The sequence below is a fragment of the Neophocaena asiaeorientalis genome, unplaced genomic scaffold, assembly GCF_003031525.2.
Source record: "Neophocaena asiaeorientalis asiaeorientalis breed wild unplaced genomic scaffold, Neophocaena_asiaeorientalis_V1.1 scaffold348, whole genome shotgun sequence".
Classification (NCBI taxonomy): domain Eukaryota; kingdom Metazoa; phylum Chordata; class Mammalia; order Artiodactyla; family Phocoenidae; genus Neophocaena; species Neophocaena asiaeorientalis.
In genome coordinates this window covers 1,599,663-1,627,645 of record NW_020172672.1, presented here as the reverse complement: position 1 = coordinate 1,627,645, position 27,983 = coordinate 1,599,663, and the positions used below count along the sequence as shown (strand labels likewise).

Genomic DNA, 27,983 nt, shown 5'->3' with positions numbered 1-27,983 from the left:
CTTTCCCTGACTTACTTCACTTCGTATGATAATCTCCAGGGCCATCCATGGTACATATGCACACTGGAATATTACTCAGCCAAGAAAAAAGAATGAAATAATGCATTTGCATAATGTGGTTTTAATAAAACTTACTGAAATACACAACGAATCAGAGTGACAGGTGATAAAACACTGGTAACCCGCACAGGGGAAACATTAGCCTTGTTTCCAACATCAGTACCAGAAAGGATTCCTTCGCATGATAAAAATGTGACTTCTTGGCATCAGAGGGGATTTCTGATGCATTTCCTGGGAGGCTTCCCAGGCCCCCATGCACCACCCATTCCCTGACTAGAGCGGTCACTGGCATCAGTCGTCTCTATCCCACGGTAACGCCCATTATTTTTCATTCAGGTAGGACTGTTTAGCTTTAAAAGCACCTTCACTGACCTCCTATCTTATTTATTCCTCTGACAACTCCGTGAGGTAGTTATCATTTCCCCCTTTGAAGATGAGGACACTGGCCCACAAAAGTTAAATGACTTTTAGCCAAGTCAGGCAGACCTGGGAGCAGAGCCAGGGCTTCCGATTGTAAAACCTGTGCTCTTCCCACCAGCAGACACTGCTTCCACCCTAGGAGTGAGAGGGCCTTTAAGGAGTGCATATATGTCAAGGTTGCCTCCCCTATGAACAGGTCAGTTAGGGAGATGGCAAGCGGTACCTAAGTGTGGTGGGAACGCTGGTGTATAGGTAAGTTGCAGTAATACGTCAGAGGAGCCGGAAGGCCTGAGCAGCCCAGGGAGAAGGCAGCCTCCCCTTCTGAGCCTGGACAGACACTACAGAACTGAAGTCCCCAGGCAATGGATCATGGGGTATGCCTAGCAAAAATAGGAGGGGACAGGAGGGGCACTATGGGATCACTGTTAAGAAGGCTGGGCTGGGGGAGAAGACATGCTGGCAGGTGGCCAGGCACCGACAAACTTCAACTTACCACAAGCCTTACCTACCAAGGCAGGAAAGATGAAAGTCTCTAAAGGACATTTGATTTTGCTGACAAATATCCTGTCCCCATCGTGACTACCACAAGGACATCAGTATGAGAATAAGAACTGCTGGGTTTCTTTTCTTCCCTTCCTCTAACAGACCTGGAGTCTCTGACTGCCTGAGAAAAGGTGCTCTCCCTTCATGGGACCACCCACCACTCTCTCACCAAATACCACTTCCCTTCAACCTGCTATTAAGCAAGATGACTGCCAGCCAGGCTGTGGGGTGGATACTAAGTCGAAAATGAGATGGTGGCTCCCTGCCCTTGGGCTGCTGATCACTGAGACTAGGAGAAAAGACTCCATATTTAAAGCTGTTAAAAACCCTAGGGTAGGTCCACAGGGATCCAGAGACGTCTAGGCAGCCTCTCTGAAACCGGCAGATGAGCCCAAGTAAGCCCCCTCAGTCCCCTCTAAGCACACACCTCCTCCTCTAGACTCTTCCCACACCACCCACCTCGCCCATTATTTTTTTTTTTTTTTTTTTTTTTTTTTTAGATTCCACATAAAAGTGATATATATATATTTGTCTTTCTCTTTCCCTGACTTACTTCACTTCGTATGATAATCTCCAGGGCCATCCATGGTACATATGCACACTGGAATATTACTCAGCCAAGAAAAAAGAATGAAATAATGCATTTGCATAATGTGGTTTTAATAAAACTTACTGAAATACACAACGAATCAGAGTGACAGGTGATAAAACACTGGTAACCCGCACAGGGGAAACATTAGCCTTGTTTCCAACATCAGTACCAGAAAGGATTCCTTCGCATGATAAAAATGTGACTTCTTGGCATCAGAGGGGATTTCTGATGCATTTCCTGGGAGGCTTCCCAGGCCCCCATGCACCACCCATTCCCTGACTAGAGCGGTCACTGGCATCAGTCGTCTCTATCCCACGGTAACGCCCATTATTTTTCATTCAGGTAGGACTGTTTAGCTTTAAAAGCACCTTCACTGACCTCCTATCTTATTTATTCCTCTGACAACTCCGTGAGGTAGTTATCATTTCCCCCTTTGAAGATGAGGACACTGGCCCACAAAAGTTAAATGACTTTTAGCCAAGTCAGGCAGACCTGGGAGCAGAGCCAGGGCTTCCGATTGTAAAACCTGTGCTCTTCCCACCAGCAGACACTGCTTCCACCCTAGGAGTGAGAGGGCCTTTAAGGAGTGCATATATGTCAAGGTTGCCTCCCCTATGAACAGGTCAGTTAGGGAGATGGCAAGCGGTACCTAAGTGTGGTGGGAACGCTGGTGTATAGGTAAGTTGCAGTAATACGTCAGAGGAGCCGGAAGGCCTGAGCAGCCCAGGGAGAAGGCAGCCTCCCCTTCTGAGCCTGGACAGACACTACAGAACTGAAGTCCCCAGGCAATGGATCATGGGGTATGCCTAGCAAAAATAGGAGGGGACAGGAGGGGCACTATGGGATCACTGTTAAGAAGGCTGGGCTGGGGGAGAAGACATGCTGGCAGGTGGCCAGGCACCGACAAACTTCAACTTACCACAAGCCTTACCTACCAAGGCAGGAAAGATGAAAGTCTCTAAAGGACATTTGATTTTGCTGACAAATATCCTGTCCCCATCGTGACTACCACAAGGACATCAGTATGAGAATAAGAACTGCTGGGTTTCTTTTCTTCCCTTCCTCTAACAGACCTGGAGTCTCTGACTGCCTGAGAAAAGGTGCTCTCCCTTCATGGGACCACCCACCACTCTCTCACCAAATACCACTTCCCTTCAACCTGCTATTAAGCAAGATGACTGCCAGCCAGGCTGTGGGGTGGATACTAAGTCGAAAATGAGATGGTGGCTCCCTGCCCTTGGGCTGCTGATCACTGAGACTAGGAGAAAAGACTCCATATTTAAAGCTGTTAAAAACCCTAGGGTAGGTCCACAGGGATCCAGAGACGTCTAGGCAGCCTCTCTGAAACCGGCAGATGAGCCCAAGTAAGCCCCCTCAGTCCCCTCTAAGCACACACCTCCTCCTCTAGACTCTTCCCACACCACCCACCTCGCCCAAGGTCTTGAACAGGAGGGAGACACAGGCATCACATTCCTTCTGGTGCCTCTCTAAACTCTGGCCAAGTAGTTCAAAGAGCTGGCCAGCTGGATTTCCAAAGGAACCTCAGCAAACTGCTTTACCCTTTACACTTACCCTCTTTTGTTCAGGGCAACAAGCCTGCCACAGATTCTCCCGGCTCTCCTTGGGTTGTGTCTAATTGGTTCATTTCCTCAGGGTAATTAATGATGAGCACCCGGGGGGCACCTCCCGAAAACAGGCAGGACCCACTTACAGGTCCAGTGTGCTGGGGAAGACAGTCCCAGGGGAAGGGCTGCTCATTCTAAAACCATTCCCGCTCTGCTGGGTACTTCTGCCCATAAAGCCCACATCTTCACGGAATCTCTGACAGGGGCCCTGGACATCACCTGGCACCCATTTTTTACGTGCAAAAAATGAGGTCTACAGAGAGGCGACTTACAATTCTACTTCAATTCAACTAATATCTACCGATTACTGTGTAGGGATCATTGTGCTATGCTCTGAAAAAGGACAGAAAGATAAGCACTTCAGGTACCTGTAGCCAAACAGGGGTATGACAAGTAAGTCCACACATATATTTTTAAATTAATTAATTAGGTTGGTTGCAGCAGGTCTTAGTTGCGGTAGGTGGGCTCCTTAGTTGCGGCTCGCTGGCTCCTTAGTTGTGGCATGCGAACTCTTAGTTGCGGCATGCATGTGGGATCTAGTTCCCTGACCAGGGATCAAACCCGGGCCCCGTGCACTGGGAGCTTGGAGTCTTAACCACTGCGTCACCAGGGAAGTCCCAACACATATATTTTAAAAGTTGTTTTCTTCACGGCTTCTGGGTTTTGCGTCTTGGCTAAGGGACATTTTCCTAAACATACTCTCCAATATCTTCTTCTAACGTTTCATAGACTGGGTCCTTTGTCATGCAGATAATACCTTCATAGGAAAAAAAAAAATCTTAGGAAACGTATACATGGTACAAAATCCAAAAAGTAAGAGGGTGAATGTGGAAAGTAAGCCCTTCTCCTTTCCTACTCAACTCAGTGCCTCTCTCCAAAGATACTCCACACAGATTTATTCTAATACACATCAAAGAAAGGGATTAGTGTCACAAGAGAGGGAACTCAGAGCAGGAGAGACCAACGTTGTGTGGGGAACGGCTGGGAACAGCTCGTGGAGGAAGTGGCATTTCCAACGGGGCTTGATTTCAGCAGGAAAGGAGGTGGTGGTTTGAAGCTAATGCACCAAAGTAGGATAGTGTAGATTAAGCCCAGGGAGCAGCAAGTAGCCTAGGTTAGCTTGGTTGCATAAGAAAATTTGGCCGAATGAATAAATAAATAAAATATAATGATAACAGTAGTAGTAGTAATAATAATATTGTGATGAAACCATCTTGTAGAGGGGCCTTGGCTGCAACAGGAGGTGTTTATACTGTATTCAATGGGCAGAATTACAAGCGGAGCTGAATTTGATATAAGATGGACAGAAGTTGAGAGAGCTTTTAGAGTAGGTCAGCTGTAGAGCAACCCTTGCATGGTGAAATAAACTGGACAAAAGTTCTTTTATGTTTGTCTATGAGGATCATACAAAGTGAAACAAACTACAGTATGTTAGGTTCAGCGTCACAAAGGGACTGCCCCGGGTCCGAGGAAGAAATAAGGAGGCCTTAGAAGGAAAAGTCAGAAAAAGGCAAGATTGTTTTAAGACGCCAAGAACAGAAGGAAAAAAATATGGCCCCCTTGCCCAATCAAAGAGCAGAGTGGGAGAGCCGTGGCAAAGAGCAGGTGCTGGAGAGACCCTCTCAGTGACGCCTGGGGTTCACAGGAACGGGAAGAACATCAGGAAGAGCAAATAAATCATTCAGTGGCTTCCAGAAGCCCCTGTTCTGGGCAAGAGGCTGACTTAATCAGGCGTGCTCTAGGACAAGCCCAGGTCCGCAGGGGGAGTTTCAAGCTCTGTTCCTAGCCCCAAGAAGACAATGAACTCATCTGATTTGGCAAAGCTGCGTAATTTCAAAAAGAGAGGGAGAAAAGCCAGAAGATGGAAATTTTACAGAAAAAAATCAATTAGCTCTCCTTAGCCTCCTTCTCTGCTTTCTGTTATCTCTTACACCCACTTAGGCCTCCAGTGAGCACAGGAAGCAGCGAGGTAATTCTCCAGGGGGCCCCCGCAGAGTGCCTGGAGCACAGCAGTCATTGAGCAGGAGACCATGTGACCAGCTGGTGAGGGTGCAGACGGAGGAGACGCAAGGCAATCCGGCTGATACTTCTACCCCAGAGTCCCCGCAGCCTAAAACCATTAGCAGAAACCAACAAGAACCCCCAGTCAGCACTTCTAAATGTGTTTTGCTTTTGCCATTTTGGGGACCAGACTTTTAGGAAGAAGAGACAAATTAAAGACAAAACAAAGTCTTATAAGATTCCATAACAAGGGAATCAAAACAAGCTCCAGGAATGGCCCTGGGGTCAGAGTGTTCAGTTTAACAAACTGAACAAATACTTGAGCCCCTTTAAAACAGGTGTGGGGCGTAGGGAGTGTGAAGATCAGCTTGAGGAGAGGAAGCAGACATGTAAACACCTAGCGCAGTTAAAAAGACTCAACCTAAGAGGTGTCCGTCTGATGTCACTTATCAAGAAAACACTATACTCCCACACACAGCGCCTGAGGGCTTAAGAAACTGTGTCAGTGTTCACTTGCAGGTTTGAAATAATGTCGTTTTACACCAAAACCAGTGCACTGGCATTGAGAACACAACTGAGCACAGAGAAATAGGTGCTCAGTGAAGGTGTTCAAAGGATGGCCAGAGAAAAGCTTCCCTGGGAATTCAGGGGAGAAGGAAGTGGTTCCCCCAAACCCACCACACCAACACGGCAGCTGTGGCCATCAGGGACACGGCTGAGGCATTATCAGACGTGTCCCCGTGTGGCTGTAACTCCATCAAACAGTTAAGAGCGAGCCTCTCCTCACAAGACGCTCTAGCAGGGCCACAGAAGTAAAGGAGACAGGACCATGCCCTCAGGAAGTTTACAGTCTACAGGACACGGACACACGCACAGCCAACTCTGATGTAAAGGAAAGAAGGAAGTGTTCGAAGGTGAGCTCTTCTGCTGGCCTGGGGTGACCTTCTGGGTAGGGACATCTTTTCTGTTCATCTGAGAACCGCTGGCGACCAGAGGAAGGTGAGAGCCCAGGCAAAGAGAAACGGGAGAAAGGGGAGGAAGGAATGGATGGAAAGCACACACCTAGCACAATACTGTCCAACAGAAATAGGATGCGGCCACACAGGTGCTTTAAAATTTTCTTAGTAGCCACATTAAAAATGTACAACTCGTGAAATTCATTCTAATAATATATTTTATTTAACCAATATATGCAAACTACATTTTTGATCGCTCAACGCATAATATAAAAATTTATTAATGCGATATTTTATATTCTTTTCATAATAAGTCAACACTTACAGCACATCTCAAGCCACACTAATCGCATTTCAAGTTCTCAATAGCCACCTGGGGCTCGTGGCCATTGTACGGGACGGCACAGATGCTAGGGATCTGAGAACAGTGGGAAGGGTGCAGACCACACAACCGAGTGTGAGACAGGAGGCTAACAGCAGATGAAGACAGCATGGAGCGCTGAGGGTCCCTTCAGGTTGTTTTTTAGAGCACTGTCTATGTGCTTGCTCTCAAAGCCCTTTCTTGATATATGAAGGTCCAATTTCTACTTCTAGCCCTCAATGGTTTGCTAGGAACAGAGAGAGCCAGAGAAGAAGCAAGGCAAAAACAGCAAAAAAAAAAGAAAAGAAAAAGTGCAGATTTCAAACGTGCAGATTTCTTTTTGCACGTAAGACAAGGAAAATAATAATGATTGCAAACAGCATTATTACATGTGCCAGGCACTCTTCTGAACTCTCTCTTTACACGAAGCAGGTACTATATTTTCTCCATTTTATAAATAAGAACAATGCTCCAAGCCACACATCTCTAGATGACTCAACAGGCGCTCTGGCTCCTGAGCTGCAGGTCTGACCACGAAGCCAAGGTGGGCCTGCAGAGGAGGGCAGGACACCAGGCTCCATTCTGCGGTTCATCCCCCGATGGACTAGGCCTAGGGCCTTTGGAACATCTAGCTACTCTGTGAAAGGTGTGAGCTTGCTAGTTCAAAGGGGAGATGATTCTCCTCAAGAAAGCCTCCCCAGAAAGTTGGTACTGGGCATTCCAGACAAATGCAAGGGGGGACGGGGTATCACATCTGACTACAGTCTAAAGGTTCCTTCTGAGGCCTCCTTTAGAAATCTCAGTAATTACAGCTCCTAGTCACTGACCATCGACTATATGCCAAGTTACCAGTCTAAGCACTCTACGTGTTTACCTCGTTTAAACTTCACAGAAACCCTGTAAGAAACATTACTGTAACATTATACAGGTAAGCAAACTGAGTGAGAGAGGTTAAGAAACTTGCTCAAGGTCACCCAGCAGGTAAGAGGCAGAGTCAGGATTTGAAGCCAGGAGGGGTGGGGCCCACTCCACGGCACTCCCTGGGCAGCAGCAAGGGTGCTGAGTCCAGCTTCTCCTCCCACACCCGCATCTTGGAAAGGGAGCCACAGAGAGAGGAGCCCAGTGACAAAGACAAATCTGGGTGCTGCCCGTGGACACCGGTCTCTCCGGGACTCAGTTTCAGTACACACAGGCACTGAACCAGATGGCCTCCGAGTCTGCCACTGGCAAATCTGTGTAAGCTGGGTGGACGGCCAGCCTCACCACCTCCCGAGATTCGTTCATAAAAGTCCTACAGCCGCCGCAGTTTTGAACTGAGCACAGGGTGTGAGAGGCTCCAGGAAAACCATCCTGTCTGTGCAGAGGCTCCTGCATCCAGCATCAGGGCAGATTCCTACCCTGGGCACGTGGTGAGGTCAGAGAACCAGGCAGGCGGAGGTCAGTTAACTCAAGAGAGAACCAAGGGCTGCTCCTGTCCATGGCTCTCCCTGGCTTTCTGCCTTCCTGACCCCACTCAAATAGTCAAAAGTCTACAAGAGGCTGCAGCGAGAGGGAAGAGAGGATTTCTCATGCCATCTGCAACCTCCCTCTCCTCTAAGACAAACCTTCCAGCAGTCAGACAGGAAGCCAATTGTCCTGCCAGGACCCCTTTTCTCATGAGAACTTTCCACATGCCGGGAGGAGGGCCAGCTGCGGGGTGCTCAAGCCCTTCCCAGGGTGTGGCCCTGGAGCCGGGGTGGAGGCTCAGTGGCAGAAGCCACCACGGCTTAGGCTGTCCCCACAGCTCCTCGCAGGCCCCTAGCACCACCTGCCTGATAGGGGCCCAGCCCAAGCCCTGCTCCGGGGGCCTGGCAGCTCACAAGTGGGTCCGGCTTCAGAGCCTGTCCCTCTTGTCTTAGGCCTGAGTCCCTCACTCCCCCGACCTCACAGGAGAGGGGACATGCCAGCCAGCAGGTCAGAGCCCACAAGAAGGAAGAACATTTTCTTTATTGAACCCTGCCCCAAACATAAAAACTCCTGTCACCTGGAAGTAGCCATCCAAGTCCCTAGTCATTCTGAAAGAAGAAGTGCTAATCCTCTCCCTGGAAACCCTGACCTGAAACTACAACGGGGTCAACTGAAACCCAGCCCATCTTTCAAGACTCAGTTCCAAGGTCACCTGCTCCAGGACACTGTCCCAAAGAGAACTCAGCAGCACAGGGTAGAGATTACCAGCCTGCGCCTACAGGGAGAGCACCCGGGGTGTGTACCGCTCTGACAGCTTCCCACCACGTGGGCTCAGGCAGATCTTCCTACGCGCCAGTTCCCTCATTTGAAGATGGGGACACTAAAGGTATGCACCTCACAGGGGCGCTGTGCAGATTCATCAACCATGCAGGTAACGTACCCGGTAAAGGGCCTGTCACACTCCAAGTGTTCAATAAACAGCAGCTTTATTACTCCTCCTCTGTTTTCCCCCAGCATCTTCGCACCTCTCTATAAACATCACTGTATTGCTGTCTCTGCAATTATTTTCTCACAGGTCAGTCCTTCCCCCACCTCTCCATTAACCCACCCACCTACCCAAGCTGTAGGGCAAGCATTTGTTCTCCTTCCTCTTCTGATTCTTGTATTCCCAGAACTCGGCACAGAATCTGGCAGAGTAGATGCTTAGTAGAAAACTGACTTGACTGGGAAAATTTTGCCCACATTTCAAGGCACTACCTTGTTTGTAAATGCAAAGGGTCTCATGGTTTCCGATTTGAGATAAGTCAGGAGCAGGTAACAGCTGAAACAGGAGGGAAGGGGGCAGGGCACAACCTTTAAAAGAATGACACAGCCAACAGGACAAGACAAAACTGGTTAGAACTAACCAGATCCACGATGCCGGAAGATTCCACTTCCAGTGGACCTTGAGCCTCATTATATGCTCATTGTAATGCATTAGCTAAATGGTAACACCCACTAGCGCCATGACAGTCCTGAGGCCAACCATAATAGGTCAAAAAGTAGGCGGTGGCCCAATTCCTGGAAATCCCCGCCCCTTCCCCCAGAAATAGTTGGAATAATCCTCTCACTCATTAGCCTACGAAATTACCCCACCCATAAAAACTAACCACCCCATATTTCCAGAGCCTCTCGCCTTCTGAGATGGCCCACTCTCTGTCTGTGGAGTGTGTTTCTCTCTAAATAAATCCACTTCTTACCCATCACTTTGTCTCTCACTGAATTCTTTCTGCAACAAGACATCAAGAACCTGAGCTTCGTTAAGTCCTGAAACCAGGTGTGTGATCTCAGTTAAAAGACGGTGAGTTCAAGTCCCAATCTCGGTTTAGGCTGGGTTCGAGTCCTGGCACATGGGTTCAAGTCCCAATCTGAGCTGCACGGTTTTACAGCAGAGAGACTCCCTCTGCATAGTACATCTCATGTTCTCTAAGTTGGCATCTACCAGTGAAAATATTCTCCCAGCCAACCAGGATCAGGGCCACAAAGAGTCAGAGCACGGTCTGATGGATGAATCTGGGTTTGACCTAGGGGCCTGCCCTGCAACCCTGTCAACTGCCTGAGCTCTTCTGAGCCTTACTCCTTGACAGCCAATACCCACCTCTGTAAAGTGTTTGAGGGGACAGATGAAACTGTGTACCTGAAACTGTCTTGCATCATGCCTGGCACACAGTAGGCACTGATAAATTCTTTACATTTATTTTCACATTGTAAACTCAATTCCCACCTCTGGTTTTTGAAATGGGGCAGGGCAAAGACTCTGGCAAAGAAAAGAAAAAGGACTGCTTCAGAAATTTCTGGATATCTGGAGAGAGGACAGGCAGAGAGCAGAGAAGGATGAATACTCTGGTGGGGCTTGCTTTGCTACCTCCTCCTCCAGCTCAGTAATATGCCAGCCCCTTCCCCACTTCTCAGCAGAGACTGGGCTGCTCTTGGCTGACAAGTGGCCTCCATATAGCCTGTTACCCCTTCACCCCGTCTTGTTCTCACAGCTCAGGGACTTGGGGGGCATGCTGTCAGCTGGGACTGCACGCCCTACCCCACCCTTAAACTGTATGACTGCTATAAAACGGGCAGGCAGGAGGACCACTCGCCTTCTCCTGCTGCTCCAGGCCTGGGCTGCACAGCATCTAAAGCCCCCCACCCAATGCAGTGACCTACAGAGCAGCGCCCACAATTGTCTGCCGCCCCCGCCCCCAGGATGTTGGGACACAAGCAGAGTTAGGGAGCCAGGCCATTCCACAGGCATTAACAAATGATACTGTGTTCCCTTGAGAGTGGTAGTTAAAGGGTTAAGAGAAAGCAGATGTTTATTTTTTTCCTCATCAGCAATTGCTACTTCCTGGTCTCATCTCCTTCATCCTATCATCTAAGGAAGTTGCACATGAGTCGGCTCTCGCCCTCAGAATTCCTCACCTCCAGGAGGAGGTAGGCTGGTCCTCTGGAGGAAGGCCCCAGTCAGCTGCTTAAGGCACTGTCCAACCTCAAAAGGATAACTGATGAGCAAGTGATAATTAACTTAGGAGTCGGGCTTGGAGTTTACAACAGGATTGGACTCTTGGGTACAAAGCTCAGAGTTGTGGTTTCATTTCCAATTCTGCCATCTAATGGAAATGCTTCATGCCAAGTCTGGTGCCAGGCACACACACACAGTAGGCCTTCAAGAAACACCTATTTAAATTTAAAATAAATTTAGAGATCTCTGTTGCCCAACAGGGTGGAAGTGACTGAGAATTAACATTTATCACCAGGCGCTACACTAGGCACTTTAAAGTTGCCATCCTAATTAATTCTCCCATCCTATGAGGAAGGAAAGTGAGGCTCTGAACAATTTAGTAGTGGCCTGAGGGTACACAGCCACCCAGTAGGAGTCTGGATTCAAACTCTGGCTTGCCTTTCCCCCCATTATAGGGAAGCTCCCTGTCTACAGATGCCACCAGAAAAACTTACCCCAAGACCTACAAAAGTATAGCATGGGGGTGGGGTCCATCTGACAAATGTTATAGTAATTCCTGTTTGGAGAAGAATGTGGACTGGTGAGTTTGCCTGTGCCCAGAGGACTCAGCTCGTATCTCAAGTGGGGCCCCATTTTTCCAGAGAAGTGGTGGGGGGAAGGCAAGACAGTGTCCTTCACTAAGCTCTCTGAGCATTACAAACAATGGAGCTCTTTAAGGAGTACAGATCCCAAAGCTGCAAGTGGGAGAGGGTATGGGGGCATTTTCAGCTGGGAACACAAGCCTTCCAAGAGGGATACATGAAAGGAAGCTTGCCACTAAATGCAGAACAGGGACGCGAGCTAGAGTAGATAGAGGGCTGCCCTTCTGCCAGCTGCCCAGAATACACAGGATCCCCGGGGCAGCTCTGCCAAAGCCCAAAATAAACAGCCTCCTCTGCCATGTATCTCCAAACGGTGAGTCAGGCAGCGTCTTGCTTATGCTGGGTGCTCAACAAGCCACTGCTACTTACCGAGGCCCACACAACTGCAAAGAATGAAAGGAAACAATCAATAAACTCTACCCACGGACGGTGGCAAAAATCAGCTGAGGTGGCAGAAATCAGCTAGGGGGATGGCCTAAAACCAGCAAGCACCACACTTCTTTGAAAAACACTCACCAGTAATTGAGGGGTAAAGGCCTGAATAATCTTTCCTGAAAAAACAGATGTGACTGGGTCTCCCTGTGACAGACAAGGTGCAAATAACAGACTACGAGTCTAAGGCAGGCCACGAAGTGAGCCCTGTGTATTCTGTAGGGCTTGTGTCAGGCTGACCCTACCATAAGACTAAAGGAAATATAAAAGGGAAAAGCTGTTCTTTTGGAGGGGGGTGGGTGGCATGGGGAATGAAGCTAGGGCTAGGGGTCTTGTCTTTATCACCTCTGAACCAACAAGTATAAGGAACACTGTGACACATGGACCATGGGAAGATACAGTCAGAAGTTACAAAGTCCACTCATCTGGAGAGTCTTCTCCGTCCTGTGGGGGATGGGATTCTCTTCTTTAAACACTTCATCTGTTTAAACCACCCTGTCTCACATAACCAGCACAGGAAAAGGAGCTTGTCAGGCCTTCTTGGTTTCCTCTGCATCTCCTAGAAGGGGAACTTATCAGCCTGCGCTATCATTAGCTGACCAAAGGAGGTGAGGAGTCAAATCCGCCCAGAGGTTTGTTTGTTCTTCCCTACTTTCAACTTGTGGATCTTTCTAAATTTCTGGACCAGATGGAGCCAGGGTACTCCTAGCAGATCCCTTTCCTCCCCCCAGGCAGCAAGGAAGACAGGAGAGCCTCTCACCTCCTGTGAATCCACTCAAACCCGCTGTCAGGTCCAAAGCAGGGTGCCTGGCCCCCAAGGTGCTTTCTCACACACCTGGGACTGGCCTCCCCTTTGATTTTAGCCTGAGTATTTATTAGCCTGACTCTGACATATTGTCAAGACTCCTTGATCGTTAAACAGAGCGACCCCAAAAGAGATTACGGAAGCTTTGGAGACAGAGTCTCAACCATGCTTTTATTTGTCACACTGAGGCCCACGCTCCTGTTACCTCCCCCCTGGCCTCTCTCGGTCTTTGGACCCCTGACCCTGGCAAGCCACTTTTGACTGACCAATCGAGATTCCTGGTCAGAAGACGTTGCCTGCTGCAGCCTCACCCATTCTGTGCCTCAGTAGATAATCTTTTGTATTCCAAAGAATGCCTTTCACCCAGAAGAGAGGTAAAAAACATTTGCAAGCATTGATTCTTATCCTCTCTGCATTTCACTCTCCTAATAGGAATGCCTTCCTCAATGTAACAAATAAATATCTATGAGCACCTACCAATGTGCCAGGTTGGTGCCAGAAATTCAAGAGCAAATAATACACAGTTCTGTCCCTGAGGAGACTTCAGACTCTTTGGGGAGATAGATGAGGAGCCCCAAGTACCTTATAATAATAGTAACATCTACGCTGTTTATCCCCCAGAGTTCACGTAGGGATTACATGTATCCATTCATTCTTTCAACAAGTTGTTTTTTTGGGTTTTTTTGCGGTATGCGGGCCTCTCACTGTTGTGGCCTCTCCCGTTGTGGAGCACAGGCTCTGGACGCGCAGGCTCAGCGGCCACGGCTCACCGGCCCAGCCGCTCCGCGGCATGTGGGATCTTCCCGGACCGGGGCACGAACCCGCGGTCCCCTGCATCAGCAGGCGGACTCTCAACTACTGCGCCACCAGGGAAGCCCTTTTCAACAAGTTTTTACTAAGCACCAAAGCACTGTAGCTGGCAATGGGAGAAGGAGGGTTGGGAAGATGGCAAACATATAGGTCCTACCCTCTGGGAGCTTACTGTCTAATAAATAATCACAATAGACACGTTAGAAATCACTATGGGCTACAATAAGAGGTTCTAAAGAAAGATTAATCCAATGAGGAAGAGATGAGAAAGGAAGAAAGAAATGATAACAGAACTCCAATTCTAGGGGGAAACAGGATTGTGACCATGGGATAAAAGACTGTGACTATAGGATTGTGACTGGGCTAAAGGAAGGGGGAAGAACACGCAAGGGGGAAGATAAGGGCATGAGCAGCAAAGGCAGAGGAGCAAGAAGAGGCCGTGTGTGTGTGTGTGTGTGTGTGTGTGTGTGTGTGTGTGTGTGTGTGTCTGTCTGTCTGTCTGTCTGTCTCTGTGGAAAGCAGCAGGTTTAGCAGGAGATGGCTGGAAATTGAGAAAATCAGGCTGGCGCCAGAACAGGGAGGGCCCTGACTACATAGCTAAGGAATGAAAAAGTCTTGGGTTCCTCTTCCATAAAATGAGATTTTAAGGACCTTTCCAGTCCCAAAATGCAAAGTCATGTTACTACTAATAAAAAGAAAGCCTGCTCTACGGTACTAATGCAGCTGAAGAAGCCAGCCGTCTCCGTCTCCCTGCCTACCCTGGCAACTATTTTTCAGCGGAGCCGGCCGTGCTGGTGCGGTGGAGTGGGCACAGGAGAAGGACAAGGGGAAACCACTTGAGTTTCCCAATGCAGATGCGTCATGCTTCTTAAGTTTGCCGAGGTGAAGGGGGCCAGAAAAAACTGGAGGGACTAGAGTGGAGAAAAGGAGTACAAAGGCATCTTGCGGTCAATTTCTTTCCCAGGGTTCTCTCGCATGGCAGCAGATGGCCTATCCCTGAAGGACCGGATCTCAGAAAGCAGCTGCTCCCAGGTCCTGGTCTAACAGCTGGGGTCATGGGACCTCTCTGCACAAGCTGAATGCCGGAAATCAATGGGTTCCATTGTGCCTGCACGCATGAACTCTCGCGTCCAGGCTCCTGCCCTATGCTGGCCTGGAGCAGAGGACTGGGAAAAGTAACACTACACTCTTTGAAAGACTGCACTTGCAAATTAATGGAAAGATACAGTATTATAAAGTCCAATTTCATTTAAATTACCTTGACTTTGCTAGGAAACTACTGAGACGTTAATTATCTGAGAGATAAAGGACTCATCAGTGAGAGGGTCAAGGTGAGAGGGAGCAGAGGGACAGATCATAATCAGAGGAAAACCCCTAACTGCCTCTGGCCCTCCCCTTCTTCCTGCCCAATGCACAGAGGAGTCTGACTCCACCATACCAACCAAAAAGCGGGCTGGATGTTCCATGTACTGGAAAGGGGGATAAAAATCCATAAAATGATGTGTGTGTACACAGAGGAGTGTAAGTGTATGATTACATAATTAGGCACATTAAAGTATTTATACTGCTGAGACTAAAAGCCCCTACTCAAAGGCATTCCACCAAAGTTGAAAGGGGAAATAGAAAATAAAGCATCTAATTGCAATCTTCCACAAAGCCAGACATCCCCAGCTGGTGCCACAGCTGAATTCTCGTAATTAACATGTTGTAATGGCAAGTATGAAAGACACTGTATGCTTATCAACTCCATGCCGTGGCCAGCCAGGCATGGGAGAAGCCCGCAGCACTGCTACAATTAAAGGGATTTTTCTCTTTCCATTATACTGGCACCCTGGTGTGGGAGGTCGGTTATTGTTTCTTAAAAACTTAGTTGTTTAAAGCACACACATAATAAAACTCTATACTCACAAAGTCAGGGACTGAGACTGGAGAATATAAAAAAGTTCACAGTCTAGGAGCTGGTTTATTTTTGGTGGTTGGTTTTCTCTCACCTCCCCAAACGTGGGGCTTTCCCAGTTAGAGAAGGCTAGCAATGTTTGAGCAGCCTATCCTTTTAAATAAATAAAGCCCATCTGACAGCTTAAAAATCATAGGTTAAAAGTATCTAAATAGAAAGAAAGATGACAGAAACTAGCATATAAATGAGTACAATGCAAGGGGAAAGGCCTTGATGCATCAAGAAAGTAGATCAATATGGACTGTGTTCCAAAGGACACTCAGTCCCAGAAGGGCCCTGCACATTTACAGAAAGGGTTTTGTGGCACTTCCCTGGTGGTCCAGTGGCTAAGACTCCACACTCCCAATGCAGGGGGCCTGGGTTCAATCCCTGGTCGGGAAACTAGATCTCGCATGCATGCCTCAACTAAAGATTCTGCGTGCCACAACTAAGACCCAGTGCAGCCAAAATAAATTAAATATATATATATATTTTTTTAATTTAAAAAAAGGGTGTTGTTTTTGCACAATTCTTTAGACCCCCCCGACCAAAGTTAAATAATAGCTTTACATATTATAAGGAAGTTGTGTTCTCAGAAAGCCAAACAAGATGGTAAAATACTCTGCCTTTTACACTCTTGGACAACATAATTTGGGCATTTTTTTACACTATTCTTTAACTGTGTTTTTCTCCTCTTCATAACTGAGCAGGGCTGTTGACTTAAGAGTCAGCAAGCGTTCAACTGACACTAATGATTCCCTACTTCTGGCATGCTCACTGAGTTTCAGAATCTTTTCCTCTATTATATCAACTTTAGAAGTCCCACCCTTCTTCTAACTACCATCAGTGATGTCATTTTCCCATTTTCAACCACCCTTAGAGCATAAATGTCCAAAAATTCAAGTTACTGCTACAGCGTACATGGCTGCACAGGTGGAGTTAGCGAGGCTGCTCAGAGTGTGCTGCAGACCGGCAGGCAGCCACACCGCAGACCCACCACCCAGAGGTTCCTTCTCAGCTGCTGCACCAAAGTCCAGACTCATTACCCAAAGGTGAGTGGGGTGTCGATTTACAAGGCGCCAAAGTACAGGTTGTTCCTAAGACAAATGTTTAAAAGCTGACTGCTCAGCACTGCTTCAGAACTACCTCACGAGGCATCCAACGTGGACCCCTCGCCCCTCGCTCCCCCAGCCCCAAAGGCCCGGAATCATTTTGGTGAACCTGAAGAAAATACATTCTTAGGTAGGCCCAGATACAAATGAGGAATGTGTCCAAGGATCACGGGCACTCAGCAACACACACACCTGCACTTCACAAAGAAGCCAGGGCTGCAGCCAGGGTGCAGAGGTTTGCACAGCACCAAGGGAAGTCAAGCTAGTCAGCACCTGCCACAGGCCTGTTACTCAGGATGACAGCTCATCCTGGGTTTCCCCAGCCTCTTTGCCTTGTTGATGGAAAAGGTCTTGTCACACGCGCAATCAGGGATCCCAGATGCCTCCAGCCAGACCTTGCAGTGAAATAACGTTAGCAGAACAACAGTTCCTTCCCCACTGCCGGGAGCAACTTGGCCTATGGGAGACAGAATCCATGTGCTTCAAAGACTCCACACAAGTGGGTGGGCAGTCCTTTGGGGCTAGGCCATTTGTACTCGCAGCCCTTGTACAAAACCAAATGAAACCATACACCCCAAGACAGCACAGAAGTTGCAGAGCAACTGATTCTGAACTCTGGGCCTCCTCCTTTCTCCCCAACAATCCCCTCAATTTTCCCAGCTAGCCTCACCTCTCAGAGGGACAGAGAAAAACAAACGCAAAGACAGCTGGGCCTTCTGCAAATGTGGGCCGGGCCACTAAAGTCAAACCTCGCTTTAGGGACCACCCTGTTACTCAACTGTAACAAAGTGATCACTCAGAATGGTTTTAGCAGTTTATCTAACCAGCAATCCAAACTGAGTATCTGGGGCCTTAGTTTTTTGTTTTTTTTTTTTTATAAATTTATTTATTCATTTATTTATTTTTGGCTGTGTTGGGTCTTCGTTTCTGTGCGAGGGCTTTCTCTAGTTGTGGCAAGCGGGGGCCACTCTTCATCGCGGTGCGCGGGCCTCTCTTGCTGCGGAGCACAGGCTCCAGACGCGCAGGCCTCTCACTGTCGCGGCCTCTCTTGCTGCGGAGCACAGGCTCCAGACGCGCAGAGCTCAGTATTTGTAGCTCACAGGCCCAGCTGCTCCGTGGCACGTGGGATCTTCCCAGACCAGGGCTTGAACCCGTGTCCCCTGCATTGGCAGGCAGACTCTCAACCACTGCGCCACCAGGGAAGCCCTGGGGCCTTAGTTTTAACAAAAAGGGGAAGAAAACACTGGTCTTTTTACATGAGGTAAAAGCTGAAGTTTCAAGGCTCTAGGCTAAGCCCCGGCACCTCCCCTGCACCAGGGCCCCAAAGCCCTCCATGGAGAGAGCCAAGGCTGGCAGCGGAGCCTCTGCCTGGCCTACACCCTGGCCTGGTGACAGGCTGGGATGATCCCCAAAGAGGAAATGCTCACTTCCCAGGGCTGCAAACTTGACATCAGCCCTGGCCATGCTGTGCGTCCGTGCTGGGGAGCCTGGGGTGGGTCAGCTGGGAGTGGCAGGCCAGGCCCAGGCCCAGCAGCTGGTACGGAAACTGTGATTCCTTTCCTGACTTAGGCGAACTGGGCAGTACCTCTCTTGGCAATCATTTACTTTTCCCTCTTTCTACTGGAAATTAATAGATCTTGTGATATGCAAAACCTGTTTATGCTTGTTTGTCCCCACCGATACAAACTCTGTCAACAGAAATTTACTTTCTCAATTTCCATTTTCCTCAAAGAGCAGCTACTAGACAGTCTATTAAGAAGAGCACTTTCTGGGCTTCCCTGGTGGCGCAGTGGTTAAGAATCCGCCCACCAATGCAGGGGACACAGGTTCGAGCCCTGGTCCGGGAAGATGCCGCAGAGCAACTAAGCCCGCGCGCCACAACTACTGAGCCTGCGCTCTAGAGCCCGTAAGCCACAACAACTGAGCCCGTGTGCCACAACTACCGGAGCCCGCGTGCCTAGAGCCTGTGCTCCGCAACAAGGGAAGCCACCGCAATGAGAAGTCCGCGCACCTCAACGAAGAGTAGCCCCCGCTCGCCGCAACTAGAGAAGGTCCACGCACAGCAATGAAGACCCAGCGCAGCCAAAAATAAATAAATAAAATAATTTTTTTTTAAAAAAAGAGCACTTTCTGACTGATACTCTTTGATGTTATTTATAATCCAAAGTTACTCAAATTCCTTATTTAAAGTTGTTAAGGGGGTGCAAGGCACGGGGGACGGTAATAGTACTCAGCACTGGCAAGGATTTTGGAAACAGCACTCTTTCACTCCTGATTAGGCATGAGGTGACTTGTGTCACCTGGATCTGAGCAATCATCCCTGGTCAGTCACATCCTAAAATGACCAGCTGGAGGGATGGAACTCACTGCACCTTGTGCCTGGCTCCACTGGGCCCACCAGGGCACATCACACCTCCACGGTGGGCCTGGTCAAAGCTCAACTCGAGCTGGCACCTAATGGCTGGTCCTACTCAGCCAGCACTAACCTCATGGCCTGAGTTGCTGTGCCCTGCCAGGGAGAGCTGCAGGAGGCCAGAGGCCACAGGCACTGTGGGACCGTGCTCACTCAAGACAGAAGCCTTCTACCAGCACCCCTCCCTCCTAGGACCCAAGGACAACTTCCTTCCAAGAACTGTGGATGGAGCTGGGGTTCTCCTACTGCCCACCTGGAGGCATATTCTAACTCACCCTGATGAGCTAGTAGTCCCCCAAACCACATTTTTCCTAATGATGTTCTCTTCTCAGAATCTTTGAAAGTCTGCCAATTCCTTTCTATATAAGTCTGTGTTTCTCCTGGATACGCCACGCTCTCCACGATTCGGTCTGTCCCATTTCTCCAACGTCAAGTCCCACTAGGCTACCCATACTGGCCTTATTCACCCACACTCATGGCCTCAGATGGGCCTTCTGGCTCTTCTCAGCTCCTTCTTCCCCTCCTCTCCTCTCAATATCCTTCCTTTCCCTCCATCAACTCAAACCCCTCCCATGGTGCAAGGCCTGGTCTTAGTGCTTTCTTCTACAGGAATTTCCTTTCTCTGAACTAAAGTGCCCAAGACTACACAACCTAGCCCACAGTTACATACCATTTTGTTCGCCATTGCTACGCGGGAGTCGGTCTTACCTCTCCAGGGTACCGTGAGCAGCTCAAAAGAACAGAGAACCCACCTTCACCAGCCTGGGCACATTGAAGGCACTGAACAAATACCTGATGGAGCTTGTGTCCAGAAGGGCTGATACCTCTTACAACGTGGACTGATTAAATGCTTAAAAAGTCCCCAGCTCTTGCTTCTCAGGGAATCTCTCCTCCCCACACCCCACTCCTGGACCCAGTCCTGGCAGACTCGGAGACTTCTGCCTGCAGACAGCCAGCATTCCAGCTTGCATCAAAGCGTCAAACAAAGGATTTCACAACGCCCCCACCCCGCTTCAGGCTCCAAAGCTCTTCAAGGGCACCCTGTTTAAACAAGAGGTGCAGTATATTTTTGGGAAATGATGAAGCAACTTCCCATAAGAGAAAAGAAAAAATTCCCCAAGTGCAGAAGGCTTCTTGGAAGACAAATAGAACAGCTTCCCTTGCCAGGGCAGAGAGAAAAGGATTTGACATCCAGGCTCCTCGTCCTTGGCAAAGAAGCCTGCTGTGCGGGAACAGGGGAGACAAGCCACACGGGGAAGGAGGAGGCAAATCCTTATGGCCAGATGTAGAACACAGCAGTTTTCAGAGTTGGAGGCCCAACCTAACACCTCATTTCACACTGTCCAAGGTGCCACTGGGAGCTCCACAATCTTCTCTTCCTCTTACACACCTTAAACAACAGACGTGACCCTATGAAGTTGGATGCTAACGCAGTATTTCACATACACCAGGAACACTTCTACTTAAAAACAACCGCACAGGGAATTCTCTGGTGTTCCAGTGGTTAGGACTCGGTGCTTTCACTGCCAGGGCTCAGGTTCAATTCCTGGTGGGGGAACTAAGATCCCGCAAGCCGTATGATGCAAAACAACTGCACAGTGACTCCTCTGGTGGATGGTAAAATCCTTTTGCAGTAACCACACTCTTGGACTTCCCTGGTGGCGCAGTGGTTAAGAATCGGCCTGCCAATGCGGGGGACACGGATTCGAGCCCTGGTGCGGGAAGCTCCCGCATGCCGCGAAGCAACTAAGCCTGTGCGCCACAACTACTCGGCCCGAGTGCCACAACTACTGAAGCCCGCGCGCCTAGAGCCCATGCTCCGCAACAAGAGAAGCCATCGCAATGAGAAGCCCGCACACCGCAACGAAGAGAAGCCCCCGTTTGCCGCTACTAGAGAAAGCCCGCGCACGGCAACAAAGCCCCAAAAATAAATAAAATAAAATAAATATTAAAAAGAAAAACACACTTTTTTTTTTAATGGGGGTGTGGATTTTGTAATTCATACATTAGGTTTGATTATCAGGATTGTTTTCTCACATATTGCAGCGTGTCTGCGTTTCAGGGGAGGGGGCGTGAGCAAACTGGGATAGAAGGAGAAAATTCCTATCATTGTGCTGGATCTTCAAGGCTTAACTAACGTCTCCTCACATTTCATCTTTATAACTACTACTAATCAAACAGTACAGCAACATTAGCAGCACTCTTCAAATAAGAAGAAAGAAAAGCATCACCCACCAAGGAAACCTCTCCGGTCCATATCCATATGAAGACCTAATGTTTCCATACCTAGTAACCAGCATTTGTGTGTTCAGACCTCACTTCTTTGGCATAAGCCCCTTCTCCCCGAACTGGAGAGTTCACGTCCACCTGGACTGTTTGCATGGACCAGAAGGCATGTAATGAGTAGCTTTGCCCTCATCAGCAACACGAGCCAAGGAACAACTCTTCCCCTCCTGCTGTCTTACTTTCCCAACCTACCCAGTGACCGTCCTCAAGAACCAACGGAAGGGCCATAAACAAGCTGCCAAAGAAAGTCAACTCTTTCAGACACCATAACGATGTGAAGAAGGCTCCTGCAAGCTTACAGTCTTGGACTTGAATCCTTCTCAGGTACCCACCCCAACCTCTTAACAGCAGGCACGCAGGCCTGCAGTCTTTCCAGCAGGGGCCCCCTTTCTCCGTACCCACATGGATTCCTGCTTACAAAGCTCTTTCAGAAAATAAAAGTTAATCTACCTAATCTGCATCTCTAACAGATTTCGAGGGTTTGTGAAATTTTATTTTTTAAGCCGCTGAAGGGGAGGCAGGAGGCTGGGTGGGGCTGAGTGGGAAAAACAGCAACATCTAGAATCCCTTCCCCGAGCAGGGCCTTTCCGCTGGCAGCGTTAATGCATACGTACAACTCACGCATCGCTTTTACAATATGCCAGTCAATTTAAAAAAAAACGTCAATTTATTATTTTTCAAAATACGCAGTAACTAAACTGCTGGTAGGGAAAGCGAGGGACTAGGCGCTTTCATTCGGCTGTTCAGCACATTCCCTTCCTGCAGGCAAGATATGCCGGAAGAAGATCTATTAGGATGTCTACATCAGCTCCTTAACCACAAAAAAGAAATCCCCTCCTCCTACTAAAGAACTGGGATGCAAAATAACAACAGGAGTCAACAAGGTAAACAGAATTTACAGGGAAGGAACTTGTGGGGAAGGGATGGAGATGTAGCAGCTGTCCCCTAACGAAGCCACAAGTGAAACAAAGACTAAAAGAAACTAACTCCAAGTCTTCATTTTAATCGGAAACGCTGAGTTAGTGGGGAGACAAAGATGAAAAGGGATCATCTTCTCAGAATTTATATTTGCGTTTTGTGGGGACTGAGAGTCAAACAAGCTCTCAGATGGGGAGCAACATGTGAGAGGGAGGGAACGGCATAAGTGAGGCACTGGGGGCACATTCGATGGTGTGTTATGGGAATGATAAAATGCCTGGTGATGTTCCAGGACGGAGCACAGGCTAGGGAAGTGGCTAGAGAGAAAACACAGGTGAGGGTTACGTTGCTAGGGAGTACAGACCTTAAGAGCAGCCTTAGAGCAAGACCTGAATTTGTTTTCGTTTGTTTTAAGGGGAGAAGTTATCATGCTAAGTCTGAGATTTTAAGTTACTCTGGCAGCAAGGTGGAAGACAGATTTGAGGGGAGAGAGGTGGGGAATACACTGCAAACAGAGGAATCGGTAAGAGTCTGGTGAGAGGTGATGAGGCCTGGGATGTCAGTAGTGTTATTTTTTTCTTGGAGGGGCCACCACTATACCCCTCACTATAGTTAACCTGGTGGCTGCCTGCCCACCCACTGCCCTCACCCCCCACCAGCCCAGCCCAGACACAACCAGGAAGAAGAAAGCTAGTGCTTCTCTGACAGGAACTCAAACATCCGGGGCTTTAGAGAGGGGATGCGCTTCCAGAATCCCTGTCACTAGTGAACTCTGGTCCTCTGGACAGCAAGTTGGCAATGAACTAATGATGAACACAAGGATCCAAAATGAGCACGTACAGCATCTCAAGGAGAGACTGCTGGATTCTGCAAAATGTCCAAAAAGAATTCTACTATAAAGGTAGATGTGGAAAACGTTCTATTCAGGCTATACAAATGTGTTGAGAAGGTGTAAAATTAAGCAGCTGACGGGCCTGGGAAATGGCAGATAGCACCCACAAAAGTACATTCCTAAACTTCTAGAAGAAAACATGAGCCCATCTTCATGAAATTTGGACAGAATTTCTTAAGCAAGTCAAAGGAAACATTTCACATATACACACTACTATATATAAAATAGATAACTAATAAGGACCTACTGTATAGCACAGGGAACTCTACTCAATACTCTGTAATGACCTATATGGGAATAGAATCTAAAAAAAGAGTGGGTATGTGTATATGTATAACTGATTCACTTTGCTGTACATCTGAAACTAACACAACGTTGTAAATCAACTATACTCTAATAAAAATTAATTTCAAAAAAGAAAACATTCCAGGAAGAAAAAAAGAATATGAATAAAGTAGCAGTGGTTCTCAGACCCCTTGTTCGCAAGCCCCCCTTATACTATCGAAAATTACTGAGGACCCCCAAAGTTGTCTGTGTGTTACAGCTATCAATACATACCACAGTTGAAAATAAACCTAATTTTTACTATTTATAAATTCATTTAAAAATAATAATAGGGCTTCCCTGGCGGTGCAGTGATTAAGAATCCACCTGCCAACGCAGGGGACACAGGTTCGAGCCCGGGTCCGGGAAGATCACACATGCCGCCGAGCAACTAACCTTGCGCGCCACAACTACTGAGCCTGCGCTCTAGAGGCCGCGAGCCACAACTACTGAGCCCACGTGCCACAACTACTAAAGCCCGTGCGCCTAAAGCCCGTGCTCCACAGCAAGAGAAACCACTGCAATAAGAAGCCCATGCACCACAACGAAGAGTAGCCCCCACTCACCACAACTAGAAAAAGCCCGCGCGCAGCAACGAAGACCCAACGCAGCCATAAACAAACAAATAAATAAATAAAATTTTAAAAGTAAATAAAAACAATAACAAACATCAGAGTGATTGTGTCAACACATGTCATGTAGCCTCTGGAACTCCACGACACACCTGTGAAAGAATGAGTGCAAAAAGGCAAATAGCATCTTAGTATTAATATGAAAATAGTTTCAACCTTGTCAGCCTCCTGAAAAGACCCCAATGACCCTTGAGAACCACTGCCATAGAGAAAGTTAAAATAATCTGCAAACTGGGAGAAGACGGTCAAGGAAAATACAAAATTCAAGCCACGGAGAGATTCCATTTTATATCCATCAGATTGGCAGAAATTAACGTCTAACAATACCAGCTGTTGCAAAGCATGTGGAGAACTAAGAATTTTCGTATGTATCACTAGTGGTGAAAACTCATACAACTACTCTGGAGAGCTACTTGGCAATATATAGAAAGCTGAAGTTGTACACTTCTAATAATCCAGCAACTCCACTGCTACATGTATATGCCAGAGAAATCTTGTATACATATTTAGTACACATGTACAAGGACGTTCCTTGCAGTACGTTCCTAACGATGAAAAACTGAAGTCACCTGTATGTCCATTAATGAGAGAATGGTTACAAATATTCTGGCATATTAACACAATGGAATAATGCTATACTGTAGGTAAAACAAATGTATCAACGTGGCTAAATTTCAAAAACAATGTTGAACGAAAAAAGGAGGCTATAGAAGATAACATGCATTTTAAAACATAAAATGATACAATAGTCAGGAGATGGAAACAACCTAAGTGTCCATCATCGGATGAATGGATAAAAGAAGATGTGGCACATATACACAATGGAATATTACTCAGCTATAAAAAGAAACGAGATTGAGCTATTTGTAATGAGGTGGATGGACCTAGAGTCTGTCATACAGAGTGAAGTAAGTCAGAAAGAGAAAGACAAATACCGTATGCTCACATATATATGGAATTTAAGAAAAAAAAATGTCATGAAGAATCTAGGGGTAGGACAGGAATAAAGACACAGACCTACTAGAGAATGGACTTGAGGATATGGGGAGGGGGAAGGGTAAGCTGTGACAAAGTGAGAGAGTGGCATGGACATATTTGCACTACCAAACGTAAAATAGATAGCTAGTGGGAAGCAGCCGCATAGCACAGGGAGATCAGCTGGGTGCTCTGTGACCACCTAGAGGGGTGGGATAGGGAGGGTGGGAGGGAGGGAGACGCAAGAGGGAAGAGATATGGGAACATATGTATAACTGATTCACTTTGTTATAAAGCAGAAAATAACACACCATTGTAAAGCAATTATACTCCAATAAAGATGTAAAAATAAATAAATAAATAAAATGATATCCTCTATCGCTTAGGGATGCATGTATAAGTATGTAAAACTTGTACACGTCATATAAAAAATACAAAAAAAAACCCCACACACCCCACTAAAACTCAACCTCCACAGACTGAGGGCCCTTAAAAAAAATACATGTAAATACATGTGTAAGTATGTAAAAACAGAGGCATGGTTGGAAGGATACACATTGATTTAGCATACTGGCTATATCTCTGGAGAAAAAGATCTGAAGCAAACATGGCAAAATATTAAATCTGGGTGGTAAGTACCCAGGTATGTTAGTCTCTGTATTTTTTTAATGTCTGAAAATCTTCATTGAAAAACTAAGAATGGGATAATAGATTTAAAGTGGTTACTACCTGAAACACTGCACACTTACTATAGGTATTTCACAACACCCCAAAACTCAGGCACGTCACTTCTTTTTTTTTTTTTTTTTTTTGCGGTACGCAGGCCTCTCACCGCTGCAGCCTCTCTCGCTGCGGAGCACAGGCTCCAGACGTGCAGGCCCAGCAGCCATGGCTCACGGGCCCAGCCGCTCCGCGGCACGTGGGATCCTCCCGGACCAGGGCACGAACCCACGTCCCCTGCATCGGCAGGCGGACTCTCAACCACTGCGCCACCAGGGAAGCCCAGGCATGTCACTTCTTAACAGGGTATTTAGTAACTTGGTAAGTTTTCTGATTCTTCACAACCACCCTAGGTCCCATTTGGTCCCCAAATACAGACAGAAATCTTAAGATTCACCAAGACTGCCAACTCCTATGGAAGACACTGGATTACCTCTTTCAGGGCTCTCAATGTATATGACCCTCAATCCCAAAGAAGTTTCCTCCACCTACGCACTGACTGACCCTTGACTGCTCCCACCCCCAAAACTCATCTGAAAGCTAAGATACCAAACAGCATCTGTAAAAATGCTTTTCCTAAAAGTCAGAGGCACATGCAGTAACTGAGCATGTACTGTTTTGAAGGTCCTCAGCCTCAATGGCCCCACCACCTGCCTTCAATTCAAGACAGCAGCCAGACTGACCCAGCCACTGTCAGAGTCAACTTCACTTACATCATTTAATACCACTCCTCCCTTTCCTCCTTAGTTTATCCTAAACACTTATTCCTCAGGAGTGGGCTCTCTATGGTGTCAAAACCCAGATCCCCAGCCCCTAATGCTTCCTGCAACATGGAGGGCATTTCCTTAGAATACAGTGTCTCTCAGAGGGTAGGCCACCCTCACGACGTGCAACAGTGTGTTAAATAGCTTCTGCCTCTGGAAGGGAACAAATGAAACCTGCACCCTTGCTTTCTTCTGTTCAGGAAAGACGGCTGAAGGGCTGGGAGACTGATATTATTTTAATAAAACTTTTAAAGAATGCATATTGCTGGGTTGCACTCCAGACTGACTGAATGGTTCTTTGTGGGCATGGGGTATGTGAATCTGATTTTAAAAGCACAGTAAAGTTGGAAAAGCATCACCCCAGAGGATGTTAGTTCTCTAAGTCTGATGAAGGACTCAAACCTCACCACCTTTTCTGTATCCCAGAGTCCTAGGTGGCCAAATACCAAACTCCCCTTTCCAGCTCTCCCTTGGTTTGGATCCTGCCTTCCCACCAGGCCCAGCGATAAGTCTCAGCTCTCTGGAAGCCTTCCTGGATGACGTCAGGGTTAATTCTCTTCTTTCTAATAGCACTCAGTACCTGAACCACTCAAGATGTATTCTGTCTTATCTTTCTCCCCAATTAGACTATGAGGACCTCAGTTTCTGGCAGAGGGCCCAGTACATACATAATAGCTTCTTAACACTTCAGTGGCTGAAATAATCCTAAAGACAATGGCATGGGAAAGTCAGTGTGAAACACACACACACACACACACACACACACACACACACACACACACCCAATGTAGTACAAAAAGTATTTATTTCATTTGCAAAGGGAGGACCTGGGTTCAAATCCAGCTTTACCCTTTACTGGCTGTGATAAGTTACTGTGAAGACACCAGTACGACATGATATACAAGAAGGTGTTTTACATTCTGTCAATTGCCAACAGTAGTAAGCTGTTACAGCTATTGCTACCCATTATATCTCTGATCTCAGGAGGTGGTTCATATTATTTATTCCTCTTTAGAGCCAAGAAAGGAAAAACACTGAAACAGGCATTCCTACCATAAAAACACACAGAGAAAAGCCTTAGAGACAATTCCCACGGTCTGCCTGCTGGAACCTCAGCTACTCAGCCTCTGTGCTTCCACCAGGGCAGGGAGGAGGGGCAGGGAAACACTCAGTAACTAGACCGTGCCTGGCACACCCAGGAGGTCTGTAAATGTTGAGTGATGAAAAGCCTGCATACAGAACTTGGGACAAGAGAGCATTCTCACAGTGACCCCTTCCCACCTGCACACCAAGAACTAAGAAGAGTTTTATAGGAGCAAGGTGAGTG

General features: G+C 47.6%; 1 protein-coding gene across 1 annotated transcript in view; it reads right to left on the bottom strand.

Moving 5' to 3' along the window:
- SUSD6 (sushi domain containing 6) overlaps positions 1–27,983 on the bottom strand; it is a 57,180-nt gene that overhangs the window by 7,612 nt on the left and 21,585 nt on the right. The gene's annotated exons all lie outside the window — the stretch shown is intronic.